This window comes from Miniopterus schreibersii, assembly GCF_964146895.1.
Source record: "Miniopterus schreibersii genome assembly, chromosome: 2".
NCBI classification, from domain to species: Eukaryota; Metazoa; Chordata; class Mammalia; order Chiroptera; family Miniopteridae; genus Miniopterus; species Miniopterus schreibersii.
Genome location: NC_138102.1, coordinates 76,010,507 through 76,038,114, shown reverse-complemented (window position 1 = coordinate 76,038,114; position 27,608 = coordinate 76,010,507). Strand labels below are relative to the sequence as shown.

Genomic DNA, 27,608 nt, shown 5'->3' with positions numbered 1-27,608 from the left:
TCTGATGAATGGGTAAATAAAATGTGGAATATCCTTACAATGGAGTATTATTATTCAGTAATAAAAATGAAGTACTGATAAAAGATAACAACATGGATGAACCTTGAAAACATGCTAAGATCATACAACCACAAAAAATGCATTACTGTATGATTCCATTTATATGCCTCTGGAAGGGACAAATCTATGAAAACAAAAAGTAGATTGGTGGTTTTATAGACGGGTGGGAGCATGGCAAGAATGTGGGAGGGGTGACAGCTAAAGGATACAAAGTTTCTTTTTGTAGTGATAAAAATACTCTAAAATTGATTTTGATGATGGTTGCACATCTCTGTGAATATACTAAACACTATTGAATTATATACTTTGGGTAAGTTGTATGGCATGTGAATTAAGTCTCAAAGCCGTTATAATACCAAAAAATAAATAAAAAGAGTAATGGTTCCACTGTGATATATTGACTAATTGCAACCTAGATTATATACAGGTAAGCAAAACAATATACTATACTATTTTAAACACCAAGTACCAGTACTTCCCTATATTTAAAAGATTAACTAGATGTTAATATAAAGGTATTGTTTATAACCTTACTGAAAAATTACACATCATTGCATGTTTCAGAATTCATCAGAAACAAATCCAAATGACCCAGTTTTTAACACATTGCGTACCGCATAGAAATCTCTAAGACATACGCCAGGGACCGCACGTTTTTGGGCAAACTGCATATTATTTAAATCATCATAACTACAATCATAATGCACTTTAGGTGTTGTTTTTCAATAATTATAACATTTTTATTTACAAAAACAATTAAACAATTAAAGTTCCTAGTACTTTTTTAACGTATGGTACTGCTTAAAACCGTTTCCTCTATGAAGAGGGACCAAACAAAATTTACGTAAGTATCTAGATGCGCTCCTTTTTCCATGGGTGGCAGGCTCTTGTAGGAATCATCAAAACAGTCATCCGCATCTTCGATCTCACTAGGAATATCTGATAAATTATCGTTAAATACTTCCGGAAGTGTATCAGTTTCGTTGGTTTCCTTCCTTTTTCTGAGAGAGCGCACTTGTAAAAGTGCCAGGAACTTGAAGACGAAGACTATTCGAATGACCAAAATACAGTGTAACTGCAATGCTTTATGGGTTCGTGCAATTATATAGTTTTTTGTAGATTGACCTGCACGGTTTCCACCAATGAGATCGCTTCATTTGATGTGGACAAGACAGTGTGTTGACATCTAAGGTCCATAACAGATGGCATGTGAAAAACGAGAAAACTCGTGAGCAGTCCTTAACAGATGGCGCGTGAAACACGAGAAAACTCGTGAGCGGTACGAAATGTGTTAATATATAATTGGTAATCAGAGCCATGGAAATATATATGATATCCTAGAATGGGTTTGTAGAGTGAGAAATGAATAGGTCTAGAGGGCTGTAAACAGAACATAGGGAAGATCAACATGAATGCATGAAGGAAGAAGGCCAAAGAGGATGGTATTATGGAAGTCAAGAAGGTGAGAATGAATGGTTAACAGTGTTTTCTGGTAAAGAGGCTACATAAGGATTGTGTTCCATGAATAGAAGGTTGCTGATCTTGGCAAGAGCAGTGTCAATGGAATTTTGGGTTGCAGTGGGCTAAATGAATGGAAGTGAAGATAATCTTCCCTCTTTCAAGAATTTTGGCTAAGGAAGACAATAGAAAAAAATGTAGGTTGAGGAAGGGTTTTTAAAAAAATAAAAGAATTGAGTTACTTACGATAATCGGAAATAGAGGTTGAAAATGGGAGAGGGAACTCGTGAAACAAAAACCCCAGAGATCAGAGCAAAGACAGCCATCTCTTTTTTCTTTTAATATATCTTTATTGATTTCAAGGAGAGGAAGAGAGAGGGGGAGAGAGATAGAAACATCAGTGATGAGAGAGTCGTCATTGATTGGCTGCCTCCTGCACACCCCAGACTGGAGATCAAGCCCACAGCCTGGGCATGTGCCCTCACCGGGAATCAAACCATGATCTTCTGGATCCTAGGTCCTTGCTCAACCGCTGAGCCACGCCTGGCCAGGCAAGACAGCCATCTCTTGCACCGTCTTTGTGGTAGACTGAAAGAAGACAGGAGACATTTGAGGGTGAAGGTTATTGGGGATAGGATTAGGGAGATTTGGATACATGATAGGAAGTTGAGGGATTTGCTACTATCTGATGCTTTCTGTTTTCTTAATAAGTAGGGAGCTTGAGATACAAAATCTAACTAGGAAAGCCTAGAAAGATTTCCAAACAGCAAGCATTGAGAACTTAATTGAGATTAGAGACCTAGAATTAGTTAATACCCATTATAGAGGTTGAGTCACTTTTTTTTTTTAACTCTTGCAGCATTTAGCAGACCAGCTTTTGGAGTAAGAATTGAAGTGATCCAAGGTTAGCTTTTGCTAGGGCAATAAGATAGAATGGGAAATTGTTTAATGCCGTAATTGGATCTAGGGAGAGTTTTGCTGTTAGGGATTCCTAAAAATTAGAGAACACTATATACATCGTGTTTAAGGGAAAATCTACCCATTTCATATTAAAATGTTGAACATTTCAGAGTTTTTGAATGAAATGTAAAACATTCAAAATGTATCCTGATTGGACTGGCAAATTTATGGCTGGTTCTTGAGAAAAGAATCGTGAGTCATGGTGAAACTTAGAAAAAATAAAAGTGTGTCAGTCTGTACCTGGTCAGCCTCTTGAACTGGGTTGTTTGAAGGGGTTGTTGAAAACACCAGGGATATTGTCAGCACTTGGTGTGGAGAGGATAACTGAGTCAGCTGCCAAAGTCTACAGTGAATATAAGGTGACAGAAATGAGAATGGACACAAGGTGATATGATTAGATGGCAGTGGTCTTGAGGTGGTATAGAGATCGATGAGACATTGACCCTGACACATGCAAAATATGGGAACATCATTAACAATGGTGATGAAGATAGCTAATGTTTATTGAGGACTTTCTGTGCCAGGCACTGCCCCTGTTGTAAACACTTAGCATGAATTTGACTCATTTGTCTCAGTAACCCTCTGAAGCATTATCTTCATTTTATAAATAAAGGAGGTGCAGTAGAGAGGCCATTGACATTCCCAGAATATCCTAAAGTTTTCATGTGGGGGAACCAGGATTTAAAACTAGACTGCTGTCTTCAGATCAGATATTCTTTTTTTTTTTTAATGTATCTTTATTGATTTCAGAGAAAGGAAAGGAGAGGGAGAGAGAGAGACAGAAACATCAATGATGAGAGAGTCGTTGATCAAGCCCTCAACCCAGGCATGTGCCCTGACCAGGAATCGAACCCCAATCGCCTGGATCCTAGGTCGATGCTTAACCATTGAGCCACACCCGGCCAGGCCAGATCAGATGTTCTAACTACAATGTTGTGCCACCAACAGTACACTAATGTAATGTTTCCAGTATATACGTATTTGATGTGTGTGTGGTAGTTTGATGTGTGTTTTTGCAAGTACCTTAGAGGAAAGTTATTCATTAGGATTTTTTTGATGCTTTCTAATTTGGTGATAATTGTATTATTACATATTTTATTTAAGTGTTACCCTTAGAGTGGTTCTTAAGAGTGTGATTCCTGGACCAGAGAGGCATCAACATCAGTATTATTTGGGATTTGTTTAAAACAAATTCTTAACCTTCACTCCAGACCTGCTGCTTGAGAAACTGTGGAAATGGAGCCCAGCAGTCTGTTTTTTAACAAGCCAGGTTATTCTAATGCAGGCTAAAGTTTGAGAACCACTAACCCGAAGTAAAGTAGTGTGAGAAGGTGAATGAGAGTTTGAATTAGACACTGGAGTGGTATTGGGATTGTCAGTGTTTTTTGGATCATGCTGTGAATTGAAATCTGATGGGGAATTAGTAGCATTAGTTCATACTTTGCATGGTGGCAGTTTGGTATGTTGATGCTACTGGGCACAAGTGAAGATTGGGGAGGCAAAATGTCAGGGATTCACAACTGTTAACTCAAAATGCATTTATACACACACACACACACACACACACACGTGTATGTATATTTCATCTGAACTGTGTTGGATATCAAATTAAAAACTGAGTACTTCTTTTTACATTAACTTCATAGTAACTCATTGCAGGTAACAATGAATCCAGTGTTGATAACTCAAGGACCACTTTCCACCCCAGGAAAGTACATTTCTTCCCCCATAGAAACTCCTGGGGAAAACCAGGGTCACTTGCCACATTTCTGGCTGCCCATGGCGGCCAGTGTGGCTCGACCCTGCCATTTGCTGGTCGTACTTTGATCATCGAGCACATCAAGCCGACTTTGAGGTCCCACTGGCACTTGGGGAGGTCTGGGGCTGGGGACAAGATAATCAGAAACGGGTCCCCTTCACCCAACTCTCTTACCCATAGTAGTCCAAGAGGCCACCCGCACATGGAGAGAGCCCCTGAGGGTGTGCAGGGAGCTTTGCCCCATCTTTCCACTGGCCTTTCACTGCAAATAAATACATTAAGTATTGTCAAGAGAAGGGGAACAAACTTGGCCCGGACTCTGTCCACAGTGCCACTTCCACAGCACAAATAGCCCATGTGGTCTAGGGAAACCAGGAGTCCATAGGCTGCTCTACCACCTGTAGAACCCCCAGAACCTGGAGTAGCCTCCCTCTCTGCCCATTCCCTTGCCACGGCCACTGAGTTCCTGCAGCAAGATTTGCTTGGTGAGCAGGTGGGCAAGGCAGGGTGATTCCAGCCAACTGCAAATGCAGCGCCTTCCACATTCTAGGAGCATCAGCCTCCAAAGGCTTAGTAGTGTTATTTCCTTTAAACATTTATAAATTATGTAATTTGGTATACAAAAATAGTTAACGTAGATACAAGTTTTGAAGCAATAATAAAACAAATATCCATGAATCCAATCCAGTTAAGAACCAGAACAAAAGCTGCCTGTGTTTTCCTCTCTGATCCCATACTTTGTTTCTTACCAGAAGTGAAATTTGTCACAGTTGTATGTAAATCATTAGTTTGCTTTTCTAGATTTACCATACATGTTTGTATCCTGAAATAATATGGAGTATTTAGTTTTGCTTGGTTGTTTTATAAAAATAATACGGAATAGCAATATTTATAATTTAAAAAATGAAGTTTTTAAATTTTGTTCAAGTTACATTACATTTCCGGATTCATTCATATAGCTCTAGCTCATTTATCCACATTGCTCAGTAATAATTGTTATATATCACAGTTTATTTATTTTCTTTTGAATGAACATTTGAGTTGCTTTCAATATTTTTTTATTTTTTACTGTTATGAACCAATAATGCCAGAAACCACTTTTATATGTCTCATGATGCATATATGTAAGAGTTTCTTTGGGATTTATACCTTGGAGTAGAATTGCTGTGTACTTGGGTATTGTTACACCTTACCAGATTTTGCTAAATTATTTCCCAAAAACTGTTGTACCAACTTTTACCAGTTGCTGTACATTTTTATGAACACTTGATGTTATACCTATTACTGTTTGGCAGTTTAAATGCAGTGCTATCTAATTGTCTCAATTTGCATTTTCCTGATTAATAAGATGCCCACCTTTTCATGGTGACTATTTATTGCTTTATCTTCTATCATATGCCTTTTCTCATATTTCGCCTATTTTTTCTATTGTCCTATTGATGTGTGAGTATATTCATATATTCTGGGTATTATTCACTATTCCTGCTTCAAATATCCTTGTCTTTTCACTTTGTGTGTGGCATCTTTCAAAGAACAGAAATTCTAAATTTTAATGGAGTTATTGTTTTGATTTTATCATTATGTCCTGCTTAAGAAATCTTTCTCCACTCAGGGATCAAAGTGATATTTTTCTTTAAAAATTTAAAGTGTTGCTTTTATAAGTTTTCCCACTGTCTGGAATTGATTATTCTGTATGGCAATATGGTAGGTATGCTATTTCATTTTTCCCCCTACATTGTTAATTATTTGCCCCAGCTTTATCTTTTCTCCAGTGGTCTGCAATGCCATCTGTATCAAGCTGCATGTATGTACTTACAGCTAAACATAATTAATAGTAGTAACTTACTGTTAAATATCTAGTCAGTGTTCAGGTTTTCCCAGTTATCTTATATGTAACACACACACGTGCATGCGTGTATAAAACACATTATTGTTTGTTTGGGTCAGTATCCAAATAAGGTCCATTTATTGTGATTCATTGATATGTCCCTTAAATCTCTAAATCTATAGGCTCCCACTCCACTTCCCAAACCACCTACCCCTATTTTTGCTTTGTTGCTTCTTGTTATTAGAAAAATGGGATGTTTACCCTGGATTTTGCTGGTTGCAGCACCGTGATGTTTAGCATGTCTTCTGTTCACTGAATTTTCTATAAATTGGGGCTTATATATAGTGGCTTGATGTGATTGATTAATTAATTAATTTGCCAAAATTCATTTATAGGTTGTATTTTATACTTTAAAAAAATTTTTTTGGTTGAGATATAATTCACATACATTTTCACATACCATACAGTTCTCTCATTTAAAATGTATTCGGTGGTTTTTAGTATATTCGTAGAGTTGTCCAACCATCACCACAATCAATTTTAGAATGTTTTCATCACCACAAAAAGAAACTGTCTGCCCATGCCCTCATTCTTCTCCCCATGCCCTCATTCTTCCCATCCATACAACCCCCTTGCCCAGACCTAAGCAACAACTAAACCTACCTTCTGTCCTTTAATTTGCCTGTTAGGACATTTATGTAAGTAGAATCTTATAATATGTAGTCTTTTGTGACTGGCTTCTTTCACCTAATACAGTGTTTTCAAGGTTCTTGCATGTTACTAGTATGTGTCAGTTCTTCATTCGTTTTTATTGCTGAATGATAATTGCATCATATGGATATACTATATTATATTTATCCATTCATCAATTGATGGATATTTAGGTGGTTCGTTTTGGGGCTGTTGTGGATAACATTGCTATAAACATTCATATACAAGTTTTTGGGCAAATAAATGTTTTCATATCTCTTGGGTATATGCCTAGGAGTAGAATTGCTGGATCATATGGTAATTCAGTGTTTAACCTTTTGAGGAACTGTCAAACTTTTTCATAGTAGTTACACCACTTTATAATCCCACCAGCAGTGTATGAGAATTCCAGTTTTTTCACATCCTCACTAGTAGGTAATCTACCTTTTTTATTTTACCCATCCTAGTGGGTCTCTGTTTTGATTTGCATTTCTCTGGTGGCTAATTATGTTGAGCATCTCTTCATGTGTGTATTGGCCATTTGTTTATCTTCTTTGAAGATGAATGATCTATTCAGATCATTTGCGCATTTAAAAATTGTCTTATTATTGATTTGTAAGTGTTCATTATTTATCCTAGATATAAGTCACTGATCAGATATATGATTTACACATCTTTTTTCCCATTCCATGGGTTGGCTTTTTACTTTCTTGAATACTATATATTTTGATTAGGTGGTACATAATGTCAAGTTGTCTTTTTGTGTGTGTGATATTAGCAACCATTGATGATCATTGCTTAGGTCCATTAATTTTATTAACTGTTGTAAAGTGGTGGTATTTAAAATCTATTATTCCTTCTTTATTAGAATTCTGAGTTCAAAGTTAATATTCTTTCAGCATATTGAAGGTATTTCTCACTGCCTTATGGCTCCCATTGCTTTTCAGGGGTCAGTTTCATCATGAATACCTTGAAACATGAATACCCAGTTGGTGGCAGTCTTGAGTATCATCAGCACAATACCCTTTAGGGTTTTTTGTTTTTTTTGGTCCCAGAGCTATGGTTTTCTGACTATATCACTGCTTGAAAGGGCAATTTTATATTTCTATAATTTCCTACCTCCTTCCTACAAGATGTATTTATACATTTGCTTCAGTTAGTATACTTAGAAAAAGAGAGTTAGTAGCCCAAGGAACAAGTATATAAATATCTGCATCACAGAGGAATTTTTGAAACAGGTTTATTGAGGTATAGTATATATACTATACAAGTCACTGATTGTTAGTTTGATTTTTAGTAAACTTTTATAATTGTGCAGTCACCTGTCCAGTTTTAGAACACCTTCCATCACTCTAAATCCTGTCCTTTTCTGAAATTATTTTTTTATATAGATTCTTAACCTGCAGTTGACAAAAGCTTCTGATGGCTCTAGAATGACCTGAAATTGTATGTCAACAATATGTTCTATAGGACCTGTGGGGGGTTTTTTGTTTTGTTTTTATTCCTCCCCCGAGGATATTTTTTCCATTGCTTTTCAGAGGGGATGGAAGGGAGAGAGAAACATCAATGTGAGAGAGACACATTGATTGGTTGCCTCCTGCACACGCCCCTACCGGGGCCGGGGATGGAGTCTGCAACTGAGCTGCATGCCCTTGGCCGGAATCAACCTGAGACACTTCAGTCTGCAGGCTGACGCTCTAACCACTGAGCAAAACAGGCTAGGGCTCACACCTGTGTTTTTAAAAAGGCAAAATGTTAGTAAGTGTCAGTTACACAAAATACACTCAAAACCAAAACCATTGAGTATATCTAGAATTGTTTCTATAATTGAAAAGTTTTTGGAAGGAGAAATATGGGGATATGATGTTTAAAAAAAAATTTTAAACTGTACTTTATAATTTGTTAATAAAGTTATAGAACTACAAAATATGTTATTTATAAAGCCCACCTATAGCAAATAAAATCAATAAAGAATTTTAATAATTTATTAATCAATTACTGTTGACATACAATATTATATTAGTTTCAAGTGTACAACACAGTGGTTAGACTTTTATATAGAAGTTACGAAGTGATCACTCAATAAATCTAGTACCCGTCTGACACCACACATAGTTATTACAATATTTTTGACTATATTTCCTATACTAGACTTTACATCCCCATGACTGTTCTGTACCTACCAAATTGTACTTCTTAATCTCTTCACCTTTTCACCCATTCCCCCCACCCCACTCCCATCTGGCAGCCATCAAAATGTTCTCTGTATGAGTCTATTTCTGTCCTGCTAGTTAATTAATTAATTAATTTATTTATGTTCCACATATAAATGAAATCATATGGCATTTGTCTTGCTCTGTGAGTAATTTTACTCAGCATAGTACCCTCTATGTCCATCCCTGTTTTTGCAGTTGGCAAGATTTTATTCTTCTTATGACTGAGTCATATTCCATTGTATATGTGCACCACTTCTTCTTTATTCATTCATCAACTGATGGACACTTAGGTTGCTTTCTTATCTTGGCTATTTTAAATAATGCTGTAATGAACATATGGGTGCATATGTCTTTTTGATTTAGTGTTTTGGGTTTCTTCAAATAAATACCCAGAAGTGGAATTGCTGGGTCCTTTTTGTCTCTTTTATAGCCTTTATTTTAAAATCTGTTTTGTCTAATATAGTATTGCTACCCCAGCTCTTTTTTGTTTCTTTCCATTTTCATGAAATATCTTTTTCTGTCTTTTTACTTTCAGTCTCTGTGTGTTGTTTTTGTGTGTGTGTGTGTGTGTGTTTGTGTTTTTTTTATATAAAGTGGGCCTTAGGCAGCATACATATGGGTCTTGTGTTCTTATCCATTCAGCCACCTTGTGTCTTTTGATTGGAGAATTTAATTTACATTTTAAGTAATTGTTGATAGACATATAGTTATTACCATTTTATTATTCATATTTTTTATCTTTTTTCTTCTTCTTAAAGAAGACGTTTTAATATTTCCTGTAATACTGGTTTGGTGGTGATGAACTCCTTTAGCTTTTCTTTGTCTGGGAAGTTCTTTATCTGTCCTTCAAGTCTAAATGATAGCTTTGCTGGGTAGAGTAATTTTATTTGTAGGTCCTTGCTTCTCATCACTTACAATATTTCATGCCCATTTCTTCTGGCCTGCAAAGTTTCTGTTGAGAAATCAGCTGACAGTCTTATGGGAGCTTCCTTGTAGATAACTGCTTTTTTCTTGCTGCTTTTAAAATTCTTTCTTTGTCTTTAACCTTTGCCATTTTAATTATGTATTCTGGTGTGGACTTCTTTGGGTTCATCTTATTTGGGACTGTCTGCACTTCCTGGACTTGTGTATCTTTTTCCTTTACCAGTTAGGGAAGCTTTCAGTCATTTCTTCAAATAGGTTTCTCAATCCCTTGTTCTCTCTCATTTGCTTCTGGGACCCCTGTGATGCAGATGTTGCTACACTTGATGCTGTCCCATAGGTCCCTTAAATTCCTCCTATTTTTAAAAATTCTTTTTTTCTTTTTGCTGCTCTGTTTGGGTGTTTTCTGCTCTCTTGTCTTCCAGATCTTTGATTCAGTCCTTTGTTTTATTTAATCTGCTGATGACTTCCTTTTACCTTCATTGCAGTTATTGTATTTTTCATTTCTGCCTGGTTCTGTTTTATGATTTCTGTGTTCTTTGTTAAGCTGTTGAAATTCTTTCTAATATTCTTAAGAATCCATATAACCATTGTTTTGAACTCTGTATCTGGTAGTTTGTTTGCCTTCATTTTATTTAGTTCTTTTCCTGGAGATATCTCGTTTTTTCATTTGGGACATGTTTCTTTGTCTCCTCATTTTGGCTGCCTCTCTGTTTGTTTCTATGTATCAGGTAAATATGTTCTGTCTTCCAGTCTTGGTAGGGTAGCCTTATAATGGGTGTCCTGTAAGGCCCATGGTGCAGCCTCCCTGGCCACCCAAGCCAGGCTCTACAGGGGTGCCTCCCATGTGGGTTGTGTGCACCCTCCTGTGCACCCTTCTGTTGTAGTTGAGCCTTGATTACTATTGGCACATCATTTGGAGGGATTGACCCTTAGACCAGTCAGCTACAAGGAACAGCAGAGACTGAAGTGGAGGAGTTGCTGTACAGGGTCTGACTGTCCTGCCCCGCTCCTGAAGCATCATTGTAACTGCAATGCCTTACAAGTCCACCCCTTGATTATGTTGCTTTTAGAGGTGGTTGGGTGGAGTTCCGGCATGGTCTGAAACTGGCCACCTCGTGCGCTGGCTCTGGGGCCTCTCGGCAGGTGCAGGCTAAAGTCAGCTGCTGCCTGTGCCCTGCCCAGGGCCACCTTGCGTGAACTACAGAGTGATCTGCAGATGGCTGCTACTTGTGCTGGGCTTAGAGGGTGTCCACAAGAGGCCAAGCTGTGAATAGAGGCTTGATGCCCCTAGTGCCGGGCCTGGGACCACTTAGCAATAGGTATGTGGCACACTAATGCAAAATGCTGTTTGGGATTTCCAAACCTTTGAGAAAATTTAGGAAAGTCCACACCACCAGCCAAGACAGGTTGTTTGTATGGAAAAGCCACTGGAAGTGGCTTGGGTGACTCCACAAGTTGGTTGGGGGGTGGGCTCTCGGAATCATTAATGCAGGGCAAACAGTGTTAGCCAGATTGTTGGAGACTCAGGTATGGCTCCTGCCTGCTGGCTGTGTGGGAAGAGGGTTCAGCAAAGGGTCAGTGGCCTCTGCCAGCACATTTGTCTGGGAGAAAGCTGCCCCTCCAACTTGGGAGCTTAATAGGACTGCTTTTCTGCAGAGTAGGTTCGCATCTGTTGAGAAACAGTACATTTGGGCTATCTTGAGGGTTCTGACTAAAATGAGGATCCTTAGCTTTTGAATCCTATTTCAGGGTCCAGGACTTAATTTCTGTTTCCAGTGTGAAATAGATTATTACCTTCATACTTTATACTTTTCTTTTCTTATATTAACCTTGTATGACTTCCCTTAGGCTTAACCTGCTGGACTCCACCCCATACCCCCCATACCCTTACCCCCTTATTACTAACATGAGTTCAACATGCCTTAAAAAAAGTATTTTTTCTCTTATAGCTGGAATCCAGTTTAAATGAAACAGATGACCTCTCAAAGTATGGGCGGGGTCTTCCAGAAGTGACTATACGTTTTTGTATTTAAGAATGATGTATGTTGCCCTAGCCGGTTTGGTTCAGTAGTTAAAGTGTTGGCCTGCAGACAGAGGGTCCTGGATTCAATTCTAGCCAAGGGCATGCACTTCGGTTGCAGGCTCAGGCCTGGGCAGGGCGTGTGCAGAAGGCATCCAATTGAAGTGTCTCTCTCACATTGATGTTTCTCCCTCCGTCCCTTCCTCCCTCTCTCTCTTTCTCTCTCTCTCTCCCCCCTCCTCTCCGTCTTCCACTCTCTCTCTGAAAAGCAATGGAAAAATATCCTTGGGTGAGGATTAAAAAAAAAAAAGTGATGTATATTTAAAATATAAGGACTAAAAAATTTAATGAACAATCTGCTCTATCAAGCAAAATAGAGACAGACTCATAGATAGATGGCAGGCAGACAGCTCTGGTGGGAAGGATGTTGGGGGGTGGAGTGATTGAGTAAAAAAGAAGAAAGAACTCATGGACACGCATAACAGTGTGGTGATTGTGGGGCAGGCAGTGGGTGGAGGTGGGAGAGGGTATAGGAGGGATAAATGGTGATGGAAAAAAATAAAATAAAGGAAAAATATATATAAGAACTAAAAAAAAAAGCACAATATCATTATTACATTTCCTTCCTCACCACACACAAACCCAACTCTAGCAATAAAATAAACTATCTTTTAAAACTATCAAAGTTTCCAGTCATTGTTTAAATGTCCAATTATCTCAAATGTTATATAGTTTTAAAAGTTTGTTTGGATCAGTATCCAAATGAAGGTCTATACCCTTACTGTGATTGATTGGTACGAGTTTGAAGTCTCCTTTTTAATCTATAGTCTTTTAATCTTACCATCTCTTTTTTTCCATTTTATTTATTAAAGATACTGGATTCATAGCCTGGATTTTGTCTCTTATGATGTCTTTTAACAATGTTTCTCTGTCCTGTATTTCCTATAAACTCATAGTTGAATCTGGAGTTTTTATCAGATTTAGATTATTTTGGGCAGAGGGGACAAGAATGCATCATATGTGATAGTTTTCTCTTGCATCAGGAGGCACATAGTGTCTCTCTCTTCCTGAAGTGTTGACAACCTTTGAGGAACATTGCCTAAATCTGTTATTCACCAGGAGGTGTAAAATGGTGATATTCTAATTCTATCACTCCTTCTTAATTAGCTGGAATACTATTTTAAAGAGGAAGTTTCTCTCATCTTTTAATTGGTTATGTTACCCTCATGATAAAATTTGTTTAGGTAAAGGCAAAATGAGTGCTTAATTCTCTCTCCATTTGTCAGTTTTCAGAACAGTGAGATAGTTCCTTAGCACCTTCCAATGATGACCAGTTAGTTTTTTTTTCCATATTCTGAATTCATTGATTGAATCATACATAAGTTTCACTTCATTGTAGTTATTCTTATTACTCTAATTTTACCATCCTTGACCAGTTGGAGCCCCTTCAAGTTGGCTCTTGGATAGTTTTGACAGATCTAGGAATTTTTTTAAAAGATGTTTTATACATATAATTGATATTTCTAAGTCAAATTCAAGACTACAGGGTTTTATTAAACCTCTTCTGTCATATATCTGTATCTCCTTTGTCCCAAACTGAAATTCTTGGTTTTCTCTGAAACCAGGAATGATAGAATTAGAATATCACATTATTACACATTACCTTTATTCTAGATACACAAACAACAATCTCAGAATAACAATCTCAGTACCACAACCAGTAATAGGATTGCTGAAAACAGTTTAGAGTTTTCTTTGTACTTCTCTTGTCTTTATGTTTGAATGGTATATACAGTCAGATTAACTATGTTGAAAAGTTACATGGGACAGTGTTACTCTGCCACCAACTAGATATACATTTAGGTTTATAAATTTTTAATTTTATTTTAGAGATTGCTTTTCTTTTAAAGTTTAATTTTGTCATATATTTGTTATTCATTTTCACATGTTTCTAAAGCTAGTTACAGTGTCCTAGAGCTCTTAAACCCTGTTTCCTCCCTATCCCTGTATATTTATGTGTAAAATAGTTCTATGTGATTTTTTTTTAGTTTGGTATTTTTGAAAGTTTATATTTTTGTTACAATGGTAAGCTTTATTTAGTACCTTCTCTTTTAATTATTATCTGTTGATTACCTGTTATGTGCACTATTGAAATTTGTTGTGACCTCTACTTCTGATATGAAGTATATCCTTTTTTTCAAAGTTTTAAAATAGAGCATTGGGCCAGCCCTCACACCATAGGGTTGCAGGCTCAATTCCTGATCAGGGGCACAAACCTGGGTTGCAGGTTTGATCCCCAGCCCAGTCAGGGCTCGTGCAGGAGGCAACCAATCAATGTGTCTCTCTCACATCAATAGGTCTCTCTTTCTCTCCCCCTGCCCCTTCTACTGCCTAAAATCAGGGAAAAAATATCCTCGGGTGAGGGTTAACCAAAAAAAAAAAAAAATTGGCCTTTTTTTGGTGATGATTATAGATTCACATGCATTTGTAAAATATAATACAGGGAGATCCTATGTACCCTTTACCCAGTTTCCCCCAATGGTAACATCTAGAACCACTATAGTAAAATGTTATTTGTACAGTCAAAATATAAAACATTTCCATCACCACAAGGATCTTTCATGTTGCCATTTTGTAGCCATGCTCACTTCCTCCCACCCTACCTGTTCTCAACTGGCAACCACTAACCTCTTTTCTATAATTCTGTTATTTAAAAAATGCTATATAAATGGAACCATGTGGTATGTAATCTTTTGGGGTTGGCTTTTTCTCTTTCATTATAATTCCATGGAGATTCGTCCAAACTGTTGCTTGTATCAGTAGTTCATTCCTCTTTTTTTTTTTTCAATCCTCACCTGAGGATATGTTTTTGATTTTTAGAGAGAGAAAGGAAGAGAGAGAGAAACATCAATGTGAGAGCCAGTTGGTTGCCTCCAGTACTCACCCTGACCGGTGGATCCAACCCACAGCCTTTTGGTGCATGGGACATTCTATCCAACCAAGCCACACCAGCCAGGACAGTTCCTTTTTATTGCTGGTTAATATTCCATGATATGGATGTACCACCATTTAAGCTGTGAACGATACCTGGGTTGTTGCAGGTTTGAGCTATTATGAGTAAAACTGTCATAAACATTTCGGTACAGGTTTCTTGTGAACATAAATTTTTGTTTCTCTGGGATAAATGTCCAGAAGTGGATTTTCTGGATCCTGTGGTATTTCATGTTTAGTTTTTTTTAAGAAATTGTTTTCCAGTCTTCTGTACCATTTTACAATCCTACCAGCAATGCTTGAATTTCTCCACATCCTCACTAGCATTTGGTGTTCTCACAATTATTTGTTTATCTCATTTGGTTTTAAGTTGCATTTTCCTAATAGCTAATAATATTGAACATCTTTTATTGTGCTTATTTGCCATCCTCTTCAATGAAATGTCGTCATTTCTTTTGCTTATTTTCCAATTGCATTGATTGTTTATTCTACTGTTGAGCTTTGAAAGTTATTTATGTATATATTCTAGATAGTAGTCCTTTATTGGGTATGTGGTTGGCACATATTTTTTTCAGCTCTAGCTTGTCTTTTCATCCTCTTTACATGGAGGCTTTCTCAGCAAAAACTTTTAATTTTAATGAGGTCCAGTTTACCAATTATTCCTTTTATGGATCATGCTCTTAGGGTTAAGTCTAAGATCTCTTTGCCTAGTTCCCGATCCCCAAAATTTTTTTTCTTTTCCTTTTTCTTTCTCCCCGCCCCCCACTAAAAGTATTATTGTTTTACACTTCATTTTGTGTTAACTTTTATGTAAGGTATGAGACTTTAATTGAGGTTCATAATTTATCAATATCTACCTGTTCCAGCACCATTTTTTGGAAAGTTTATCTTTCCTCCATTGAATCGCTTTCACATCTTTGAAAAATCAATTGAATATATTGGTGTAAGTCTATTTTGAGTTCTCTGTTCTGTCCCATTGATCATTGTATATATTTCTTTTCCAGTATCACATAGTGTTTATTACTCTAGCCATATAATGAATCTTGAAATTGGATAGACTGATTCCTTCTACTTTCTTTTTCAAAATGGTTTTAGCTATTCTAATTACTTTGCCTTTATACATAAATTTTAGAATAATCTTTTTGTATCTACAAAAATTATTGCTAGGATTTTGAGAGGGAGCAGGTTAAAAGTTGTAAATCACTATAGGCTTTACCAGTCTGAGCCTACCAGTCCATGAACACAGCACTTCTCTCGTTTTTTTTAGATCTTTGACTCTCTTCATCATTGTTGTATAGTTTTCAACATACATGTCCTGTACGTGTATTTTTAAGTTTATAACTAAGTATTTATTTTTTGAGAGATTATAAATGATACTGTTTCTATTTTTATATTCGGTACCCTGTGTTCATTGCTAGAATATAGACATACAATTGATTTTTGTATTTTTATCTCGTATCTTTCCTTATCTTCTTTATTGCCACTTTCATTCTAATAATTTTCACCTTCACTTCATTTTAAATCAAATTTATTGGGGTAACATTGATTAATAACATGTTTCAAGTGTACAGCTTTCTAGTACATTGTCTATACACTGCACTGTATCTTACCACACAGAGTTTAGTCTCCTGCCGCCGCTGTATAGTTGATCCCCTTTACCCTCCTCAACTCCCACCCCCTTCCCTGGGGCAGCCACCATACCATTATCTGTGCTTATGAGTTTGTTTTGTTTGTTGTCTTACTTTGTTTTATGTCCCACATACAAGTGAAATCATATAGTTCTTCTCCTTTTCTGACTTATTTCACTTAGCATTGATACTCTCAAGATATATTCATGCTGTCACAAATGGCAATATTTCATCCTTGTCGTGGCTGAGTAGTATTCCATAGTATATATGTACCGTGCCTTCTTTATCCAGTCATCCCCTGAAGGACACTTAGTTTGTTTCTGTGTCTTGGCTACCATAAATAAAGCTGCAATGAACATAGAGGAACATATGTCTTAATGAACAAATGTTTTCAAAATTTGGGGATAGTTACCCAGAAGAGGGATTGCTAGGTGTCATGGTAACTCTTTTCTTAAATTTTTGGAACCTCCATACTGTTTTCCATAGTGGCTATACAAATTTACATTTCCCCCAGCAGTATATGAGGGTTCCTTTTCCTCTACATTCTCTCCAACATTTATTATTTCTTGTCTCATTGATAATGGCCATTCTAACAAGTGTGAGGTGGTGGTATGTCATTGTGATTTTGTTTGCATTTCCCTTTAGGCTGGTGAATTTGAGCATTTTTTTTATATGCCTGTTGGCCATCTGTATGTGTTTTTGGGAAAAGTATTTGTTCAGGTCCTTTGCCCATTTTTAAATTGGATTGTTTGGGATTTTTTGTTGTTGAGTTGTATGACTTTTTTGTTTTTGTTTTTGCTTTTATTTTTTTATCTTTAAAATTTTTTAAATTACAGTTTACATTTCATATTATTTTCAGGTGTGCAGTATAGTGATTAGACAGTCATATACTTTGCAAAGTGTTCCCCTGACATTTCCAGTATTCTGCTGGCACTATACATATATTGCCTCTATTTCCTATGCTGTACTTTATATGTATTTTCGATATTAGCCCCTTATTGGAGGTATCATTTGGAATTACCTTCTCTTATTTTGTTGTCTTTTTGTTTTATTGATGGTTTCTTTTGCTGTGCAGAAGCTTTTTGGTTTGATTTTTTTACTTCCTTTTTTTACATTCATTTTTATTTCCTTAACCTTTGGGGTCAATTTTACAAAAACCTCTCTTGAGACCAAGGTCTGTAGTTTAGTACCTATATTTTCTTCTATTTAGTTCATTGTTTCAGGTCTTATATTTAAGTCTTTAATCCAGATTGAGTTAATTTTCGTGAGTGCTGTCAGCTCAGCAGTCTAGTTTTATTCTTTTGCAATACCATTTATTGAAAAGGCTTTCCTTTCTCCATTGTCTGTTTATGCTCCTTTGTTAAGAATTACTTGCTAGACAAAAAAGCATAATTCAAGGTAAATGTGTGGTGGATTCCTAAATGGCAGCAGATTGAGTGGAAGCTACACTGACACTCTCCCAGGACCAAACTGAGTTTATAACTAAAATATAGAAAAATCATCCTGAATAATCAGCTGAAGACTAGCGAGAGAGCACCCACATAACCAAGGATGTAAAGCAGAGACCACATAGAGAATGGTAGGAAATGTGGAGGCCTGAGAGGACGGGCTGGGCTCCCACAGGCGGCAACTAAAGGACCAGAGGGACATCTCAGTTGTGGGGGTTTCCCACTGAGAACTCTGGGGCCTAAACCCCAAGCTGGGATCCCCAGCCCAGAGCACCAGAACTGAGAAAGGTGCCCTCATAGCATCTGGCTGTGAAAAGCAGCAAGGTTTCTGTCTGCCAGGGAGAGATGGCTGGAAATGCAGGCACCCTCTTAAAGAGCCAACACACAAAGTTTTGTGTGCAGCCACTCACTTTGGGCTCTGGCGGAGGGAGAGGAGAGTGGACTAGAGCTGTGTGAGGAGAATCCCTGGAGAATGCTGGCTTGGGGGATAGAGCTCAGAGGACAGCTCTCTGGATTCCTGTGCTGAGTCATTCCCTCATATGACAGAAGGCATCGTTCTTAGGCAGACATTTACCATCCAAGCAGCTCTTGCCAGGTGTGGGGAGGTGGAACAATTGCCCTGTTGGAAAACCGCTCTCCCCACCCTGTGGAGTTTCTATAGCCTGAGGCTCATTAAGAGACTGAATAACAATCAGCCTCTGGGTGTTTTGAGTCTTTGCCTGATTTGCTTCTGGACCAGGTCTTGGAAAAGCAGACCTTGGTGTGCATCTTGGTCTTTTCCAAATATACCCACCCCCAGCAGAGGGAGCCATAAGCTGTGGAGGGCAGAAAGTTTCAAAGGGTACTCAGGCTAGTCACAGTGTCTGACATTAGCCTGCACCAGACACCCCACAAAAGACTGAGAGTCCTAGCACATCTACCTACAAATCCAAACAGGCACCCAAAATGGGGAGACAAAAATCAAGCCCTAAATGAAAGATCAAGAAAATTCTCCAGAAGAAGAGCTAAATGAAATGGAGATAAGCAATCTGTCAGATACGGAGTTCAGAATACTGATCATAAGGATTCTCAACAGAATGAGAATGAAATGGAAACTATGAAGGAAATTTAAGAATGACATAATAGGAATAGAAAAAAAAAATGGAAGGAATAAACAGATTAGTGGAAGCTGAGGATTGGATCAGTGAATTAGAAGACAGGGTAGAAAAAAATCCCTCAATCAGAAAACCAAAAAGAAAAAACAATTAAAAAATGAGGACAGTTTAAGGGAGCTCTGGGAGAACATGAAATGTAGCAATATTCACATCATAAGAGAACCAGAAGATGTAGAAAGTAAGGAAGGGTTAGGAGAACCTGTTTGAAGAAATAATGGCAGAAAACTTCTCTAGCCTGGTGAAGGAAAAAGTCACACAAGTTTGGGAGGCACAGAGAATCCCAAGCAAGAAGAACCCAAAGAGGCCCATGCCCAGATACATCATAATTAAAATGCCAAAAATTCAAGACAGAATCTTAAAGGCAGCAAGAGAAAAGCAATCTGTTACCTGCAAAGGAGCTCCCATAAGGCTATCAGCTGATTTCTCATTAGAAACTCCACAGGCTAGAAGGGAATGGCATAAAATACTCAAGATAATGCAAAACAAGGATCTGAAACCAAGAGTACTCTGTGCAGCAAGGCTATCATTCAAAATAGATGGTGAAATAAAGAGCTTTCCAGACAAAAACAAAAGGCTAAAGGAATTTATAACCACCAAACCTGGACTGCAAGAAGTGTTAAAGGGACTGCTGTAATAAGTTTAAATAAAGAGAAAGAGAAACATAGGCATAAAGAAATATAATGGCAGTAGGTAAGTACCTATCAACAATGATCTTAAATGTAAATGGATTTAATGCTCCAATCAAAAGACACAGGGTAGCTGAATGGATAAGAAAACATTACCCAAATATATGCTATTTACAGGAGACCCATCTCAGAACAAAACACTTACACAGGCTGAAAAAAAAACTTCTGGAGGACTTTAAGGGAGAGATGGACAGCAATACAGTCATAGTAGGAGACTTTAACACCCCACTGACTTTACTGGATAGATCTTCTAGACAAAAAATCAACAAGGAAACAGTTACTCTAAATGACACACTAGATCAGATGGATTTGGCATTTATAGAACATTTCACCCCAAAGCTGCAGAATATACATTTTTCTCAAGTGCACATGGGGTGTTCTCAAAGACAGACCACATGTTAGCACACAAAGCAAGTCTCTACAAGTTCAAGCAGATTGAAATCATTTCAAGCATCTTCTTGGACATTTACACCATGGAATACTATGCAACTGTAAAAAAGAAGGGTCCCTTACCTTAAGAGACAGCATGGTGGGACCTGGAGAGTATTATGCCAAGTGAAATAAGCCAGTCAGAGAAAGAGAAGTATCACGTGGTCCTACTCATATGTGGAAGCTAATGAAAGAAGTAAACAGATTAGCAAAATAGACCCAGAGACAGAAGCATGGGACAGACAGACAAATCTGAGAGGGAAAGCAGGGGTGGGTGGATGGGGAGAGGTTAACCAGAGAACTTATATGCATGTTTGCATAACCCATGGACACAAAAAATAGTGTGGTGAAAGCCTGGAGGGGGTGAGGTCCAGAGTGGAGGGGATCAATGGTGGGAGAAAGGGGACATTAGTAATACTTTGAACATTAAAGATAAAACATTAAAAAAAAATTACTTGCCTATGTACATGTGGGTTTATTTCTGGGCTCTCAGTTCTCTTCCATTGCTCTGTGTGTCTTTTCTTCCCAATGCCATACTGTTTTGATTTTATATTTTTGTAGTATAATTTGTAGTCAAAAAGTGTAATATCTCTGGCTTTGTTCCTTTTTCTACGGATTGCTTTGGCCGTTCCGGGTCTTTTGTGATTCCATACAAACCTGATACAATTTTGTATTTCTTTCAGAAATGCTACTGGGATTTTGCATTAAATCTGTATATTGCTTTAGATAATATGGCCATTTTAACTGTGTTGATGCTTCTAGTCTATGAACATGGAATGTCTTTCTATTTCTTATATTTTCTTCACTTTTTTTCAATAATGTCTTATTATTTTCAGTGTATAGATCCTTCACTTCTTTTGTTGATTCCTAGGTATTTTATCCTGTTTGTTGCAATTGCAAACAGCATTGTTTTTGTTTTTTTTATTTCTTTTTCTGATATTTCACTGTTAGTATACAGGAACTATACAACATTTTTGTGTATTGATTTTGTATCATACAAGTTTACTGTATTTGTATATTGTTTCTAATAGTCTTTTGGTGGAGTCTTTAGAGTTTTCTATATATAGACTCATGCCATCTGCAAAAGTTATAGTTTTACTTCTTTATTCCTAATTTGGGTGCCTTTTATCTATTTCTCTTTCCAGACTGCTTTCGCTAGGATTTCCAGTACTGTTAAATAACAGTGGTGAGAGTCGACATCCTTGTCTTGTTCCTGATCTTAGAGGAAAAGCTCTCAGCTTTTCACCATTAAGTATATTAGCTATGGGTTTGTCATATGTGACCCTTATTATGTTGAGGTACTTCCTTTCTATATCCAGTTTATTGAGTGTTTTAATTATAAATAGATATTGTGACTTGCCATAAGCTTTTTCTGCATCTATTGATATGATTGTGACTTTTATCTTTTATTTTGTTAGTGTGGTGTATTGCATCTATTGATTTGCATATGTTGAACTATCCTTGCGTCCCTAGAATGAACCCCACTTGATCGTGATATATTATCTTTTTAATGTATTATATTTGATATGCTAGTGTTGTTTAGGATTTTTGCATCTATATTCATCAAAGATATTGGTCTGTAATTGTGTGTGTGTGTGTGTGTGTGTGTGTGTGTGTGTGTGTGTGTGTGTGTGTGTGTTGTCCTTGCCAGGTGTTGGTATCAGGGTAATGCTGGCCTCATAAAATGAGTTTGGAGTATTTCCTTTTCTTCAGTTTTTTGGAAGACTTTGAGGACAGGTATTAAATCGTCTTTGAATGTTTGGTAGAATTCACTAGTGATGCCATCTGAACCTGAACTTTTATTTTGGGGGAGGTTTTTGATGACTGTTTCAATTTCTTTACTGCTAATCCGTCTACTTAGGTTTTCCTGTTCTTCATGGTTCAGTCTAGGAGTGTTATATATTTCTAAGAATGTGTTCATTTCTTCCAGGTAATCAAATTTGGTGGTGTACAGTCCTTCATAGTATTCTTGTATATATAAAGAATCCTTTTTATTTTTGTGGTGTCTTTTGTAATTTCTCTTTCATTTCTCATTTTATTTATTTGAGTGTTTTCTACTTTTTCCTTAGTGAGTCTAGTCAGAGGTTTGTCAGTTCCATTTATCTTTTCAAAGAACTACCAGCTCTTTTTTTTTCATTAATGTTTTTCTGTTGTCTTTTTGTTCTTATTTTGTTTAGTTCTGCTCTGTTTTTAATTTTAATCCTCAACCAGGAATATGTGGGTTTTTGTTTGTTTTTTAGAGAGAGGAATTGGGGGGAGAGAGACAGACAGACAGACAGCAATGTGAGAGGAACATTGATCAGTTGTCTCTTGTATGTGCCCTGGCTGGAGATCAAACCAGCAACCTAGGCATGTACCCTGTCCAACCAACTGAGCTACTGTGCCAGGGCAGTTCTGCTCTAATTTTTATTATCTCCTTACTTCTCCTAATTTTGGGCTTTATTTGTTTTTCTTTTTCTAGTTCTTTACGGTGAAGTGTTAGATTGTTTACTTGAGATTTAACCAGGTCCTGCTTGTATTTGAGAATTCTTGTGGATACATTGTCACCCAACCTTAAAGATTTTGTCCATGGGGTTCTGTTTTGGTTTTTCTGGTGACTTTGGGAGGGGTGAATCCAGGAGATTAAAAATTTTATTGAGAGGTTTTTTTCAAGGCAACAGGGATTTACATTTTAAAAAGAGCACTCTGGCTGCATTGTGGGAAATTGATTCGGTGCTTAGAAGGAGAAAAGTTAGGAGGCTATGGTAGTGATCCAGGTGAGATGATGGTGGCCTAGTCTAGGATAGTGACAGTGGTTCTAGAAGGTTTGAATCCTATTTTGGTGGCTTGTTGATTGTTAAAGAATGAGAGTGTGAGTAGACTTGATTGATCTCCCAGGATTAGGATTTAGCAATGGTTAGGATGGTTGTACTGTTTCCTAATATTGGGAATACTTAGGGAAGAGTAGGTGGTATTATTTGGGGGGAAGAAGCTGACAGGGACCAGGTATGGTATCTGAAAGCACAGTGAGTTTGAGGCCTTGTAACTATCTATCCCCTGCCCCCAAACGCACACATAGACACACACACACACACACACACACACACACTTTAATCCTTCAAGGAGCTTTTTCCTGACCTTCTGATCATGTCTCCTACTTATATAGAACTTCATTATTTACTTTCCTATCTTAACATTTAACATATGTATTACCACTTATTATTACTGTCCTTTCTACTAGACCAGCTGTTGGCAACTTTTTTTTTTAATGAGTTTTGTTTGAAAACTCTTTCACTATATTTATTGTAAAGAGGTTTACTATTAAAAGAAAAGGAATACACATTTCTGATACTTTGACTTGGGTTCTGGATTCTCTGGTGTGGTCAGCTGAGGAGGGAAGGAAGGACTGTGTGGCCCTACCAGGGTGAGAGGCCAAGTTTGACTCCAGGAAAGAATGGTGGTAGCCTTTGGGGCGGACAGTTGTAGGTGTCTGAAGTGGGATTTCAGGTGAGAATTTCTTCCAGGTGTTCTATCAGAAGCAGAGGAAGCCCCAGGACTAGGGAGAGTTGTCCTATTAGGAGCCATAGGAAGGATCCCTTTTTTCAGGCTCAGTCCATATCATATGTTCCTGCTGCATATCCCTTGGACTCTAGACTGGCCAGGCAACCCAAACCATTTCTAGACAGATCCTTTGTATCTTTGCTCATGGCATCCTTCTGTCTGGTAGTCTTATGTCAGCCCTCTCCATGCCTCAGTTTGCTTTCTACTCCTCTAGACCGTAAGCTCCCATGGAAGCAGAGGTCACCATTCCAAAGCATCTTGACAGTGTCTGACACAGAGTAATGCTTAATAAGTCGATTGGCGATTACCCCTCTGACACTACCAGAAACAGAGTTGACCCTGCCACCCTTTACACTGGCTCCTTCATTTCCTGCTCACCATCCTACTTTGACATGGCAAATAAGGCAGCCTTTAGAGAGCCGGTGAGCCAAAGCTTCCAAGCCTGCTACCCCCACCTGGACAGACTCCTCAGTTTGTTCACAGCTACATGATTGCAGACTGGCAAACTTTTACTTAAAAGTACAGATAGTGCCTTAGCCGGTTTGGCTCAGTGGTTAGAGCGTCTGTCCCTGGACTGAAGGGTCCCAGGTTTGATTCTGGCCAAGGGCATACACCTCAGTTGTGGCTCGATCCCCAGTCCCAGTCAGGGCACGTGTGGGAGGCAACCAATCCATGTTTCTCTCACATCAATGTTTCTTTCTCTCCCTCTCTCTCCCCCACCCCTTCCACTCTCTCTGAAAAGCAATGGAAAAAAATATCCTCAGGTGAGGATTTTTTAAAAAGTACATAGTAAATATTTTAGGCTTTAGGAACCAAGAAACAGAAATAAGGTATTATGTAGATACTTAATATCATTTATAATGTAATCACTTAAAAATGTAAAACCATCCCTGCCAAGCCCTACAAAAAATGCCTGCCAGATTTGGCCCACCGGCTGCAGTGTGCTGACCACTGTCCTAGACTCATCTATTTATCTCCTAGTTGCAGGCATATTGCCTGTTGAATTTTAGATGAATTCATAAGTTTTTGTTGAGTGAATGCATATTGTACTTACAGATTTGGAGCTCAGGTGAGAGGGCTGAACTAAAGATAGGTATTTGGGAGTGGTCATGAAGCAGTAACTGAAGACATGAGAGTAGAGAGATCAGTTGGGAAGAGTGTAAGGGAGGAGAGGGCCTGAGATGGAGTCTTTGGTACAATTCAGAGAGCAGGGTAAGTCATGACTAACTCAGAAGTACTTGTATCATACATAGTAGTCAGTACCTGCTGCTAACTGACCTAAGCCATTTGGCTATTTACACTCATATAGTTCGTTTTGGGTGAATAGGAGACCTTTAACTATTAGAGATAGGTGGGAATAATAGATACTTTTTTTCCTTAGAATTTTTATTGCCAATGAGTTACAATAAAACAAGCCATAGACACAATTCTGCTACTTATACAAACATGTATTAGCAAGCAGTCACAAAAAGTCATGCAGCTTGTTATATGAGTTTAGCCCTTTTAGACTCTAGACTACTACCTTGGCAATAAAACGTCAACCATAAACAGATACCACAAAGATCTAACTAGGATTAGGTGACAGAATCCTCCAAGAAAGGGTGGGACACACCACCAAAGGGAGACCTAGACTCAAACAGTTCTCTGAAGATAGACTGCAGGGCTTGCCAGATTCTTAAGCTGCAAATAGGTAAGATTCAAGGCACCTGTACAATATTCCTAGTCAGTCCATATATCTTGAACAATTCTGTTTCAGCAATAAAAAATTATTATCAACATCTCTTATACTAATTTACAAACCAGTGTCTAAATTCAGATGTTTATATGTGAAGCACTTATCAGCTGGGAGCCAACTCCTGATATGGGTGCTTCAAATGCTAACTAACCCCCTCTGAAGTGTGGATTCCTAATTTTAGGGTACTTTAAAAGTTAACTCGTCCCTATCCATGCTGAAGTATTTTAATGTGAATTACAGTATAGCAGTAATTTGGTCATATTTTGGAGAGGATATGTCTCCTGGATCTTTTTGTGTTGTTATGTACCATCTTATAACAATTCATAAATAATTATATGCAGTAGTTATTTCAATGAAAATGTTTTTTCTTCTCGGTTCTAATAACAGTTGGATTAGCTATTCATACAGGCAAATTTTAACAATGGTGCAGTTCTAATCTTCGAATCAATAAGACAGCTTACAGAGTTATCAAGTAACACTTCATTAGTATTGGTATTTGAAGATTGCTCAACATTTATTACCATTTTATATGATGAATTTATACAGAAAGCATTCTGTATTAATAGTATTGAAGTCAAAGCACAAAAACATATTAAATGTAAAATTAGATTCAAAGCTCTTTATACTGTTGAACCCTATTAATAATAATTTTTTTAATGTATCATTCCATTACATTAAATGAATGCTACTAATTTGAATTTTGTTTGACAGGGTTTCGTTTGTTTGTTTTTGTTTTTAATCCTCACCTGAGGACATGTTTCCATTGATTTTAGAGAGAGAGAGCGGGAGAAAGAGAGAGAAACATCAATTGCCCTGACTGGGGATTGAACCTGCAACCTGGGTATGCGCCAATCGAACCCTTCACCCTTTGGTGTGTGGGACATCACTCCAACCAGCTAAGCCACACTGTTCAGGGCTGTTTGGCAGTTTTACTTGCATTTCATATATGTCTATATTTAAGTATAAGTTTATATCTAAATTAATATTTCAGTATAATTTGGTTTCCATAGGATTTTTTCTCCTAAAAAGGGATTAATTTATCACTGCAGTTTAATAAAACTTTACAGAGATACCATAACAAAAGAATTATTAAATAAATTAATAGCATACTGAATCTGGCAGTATATTAAAATAATATACTATGACCATGTAACCTTTATGTAGTCTTTATTCCAAAAATGTAATTTTACCATACTTATATATGTAATAAAATAATCCATCATATCAGTACATCAAAGGGAGAGGGGAAATCTAATCATTTCGATACTTTCTAATAAGATATGTCTGATAAAAACTCTTAAGAAATTCAAAGGATACTTTTTTATCTTTTGATACAAAATATCTTCCCAAACTTATTTTCATTTTCATGTGGTTTTAAGGCCATGACAATGAGTTGTTTACTTTTTAAAAACATGAATTGTTTGAGAGAGAATTCATTGGTTACGAACATCAAAAAGCAGTCCTGTTGGCTTAAGCAAAACCAAAATTTATTGGGAAAATATGGGGTAATTCATAGTTATGAGTAGGCACATTGGATAACTAGAAATAGAAGTAGTCCAGGACATAGGTGTTATACCTGGTCCTGCGCTGCTTTTTCTTTTCTTTCTGCTTTGCTCAAGGTTCAGAGTTATGGGGAAGAAAGTTCTATTCATGTGTTTGAGTCTCATGCCCTACTTAATTAACCTAGGAGAAATACTTTAATACGCAGTTCCATCAAGACTATACAAGGGAGTGTATACCGTTCCCTAACGAAACCTGGGTGTAGTTAGAAAAGGGAAATGGATCCTAGGCTGCCTAGTCCCACCTCCGTACTCCCCACAAAAGTAACCATTAGATATCCAGTAAAATAGACAGTTTTGGCTTTTAACCTGTAGTTTATTATTTAAAGTCTAAAACTGATCAATCCTTAATTCTTTTTTTAAAAAATATATCTTTATTGATTTCAGAGAGAGGAAAGGAGAGGGAGAGAGAGAGAGAGATAGAAACATCAATGATGAGAGAGTCATTGATAGAGCCCACAACCTGGGCATATGCCCTGACCAGGAATCGAACCCCGATCGCCTGGATCCCAGGTCGATGCTC

The 27,608-nt window shown here is 37.4% G+C and overlaps 1 protein-coding gene across 1 annotated transcript in view; it reads left to right on the top strand.

The window, feature by feature from the left end:
- The window catches only part of KPNA3 (karyopherin subunit alpha 3), a 74,494-nt gene that overhangs the window by 9,029 nt on the left and 37,857 nt on the right, over positions 1-27,608 (top strand). The window lies entirely within an intron of this gene.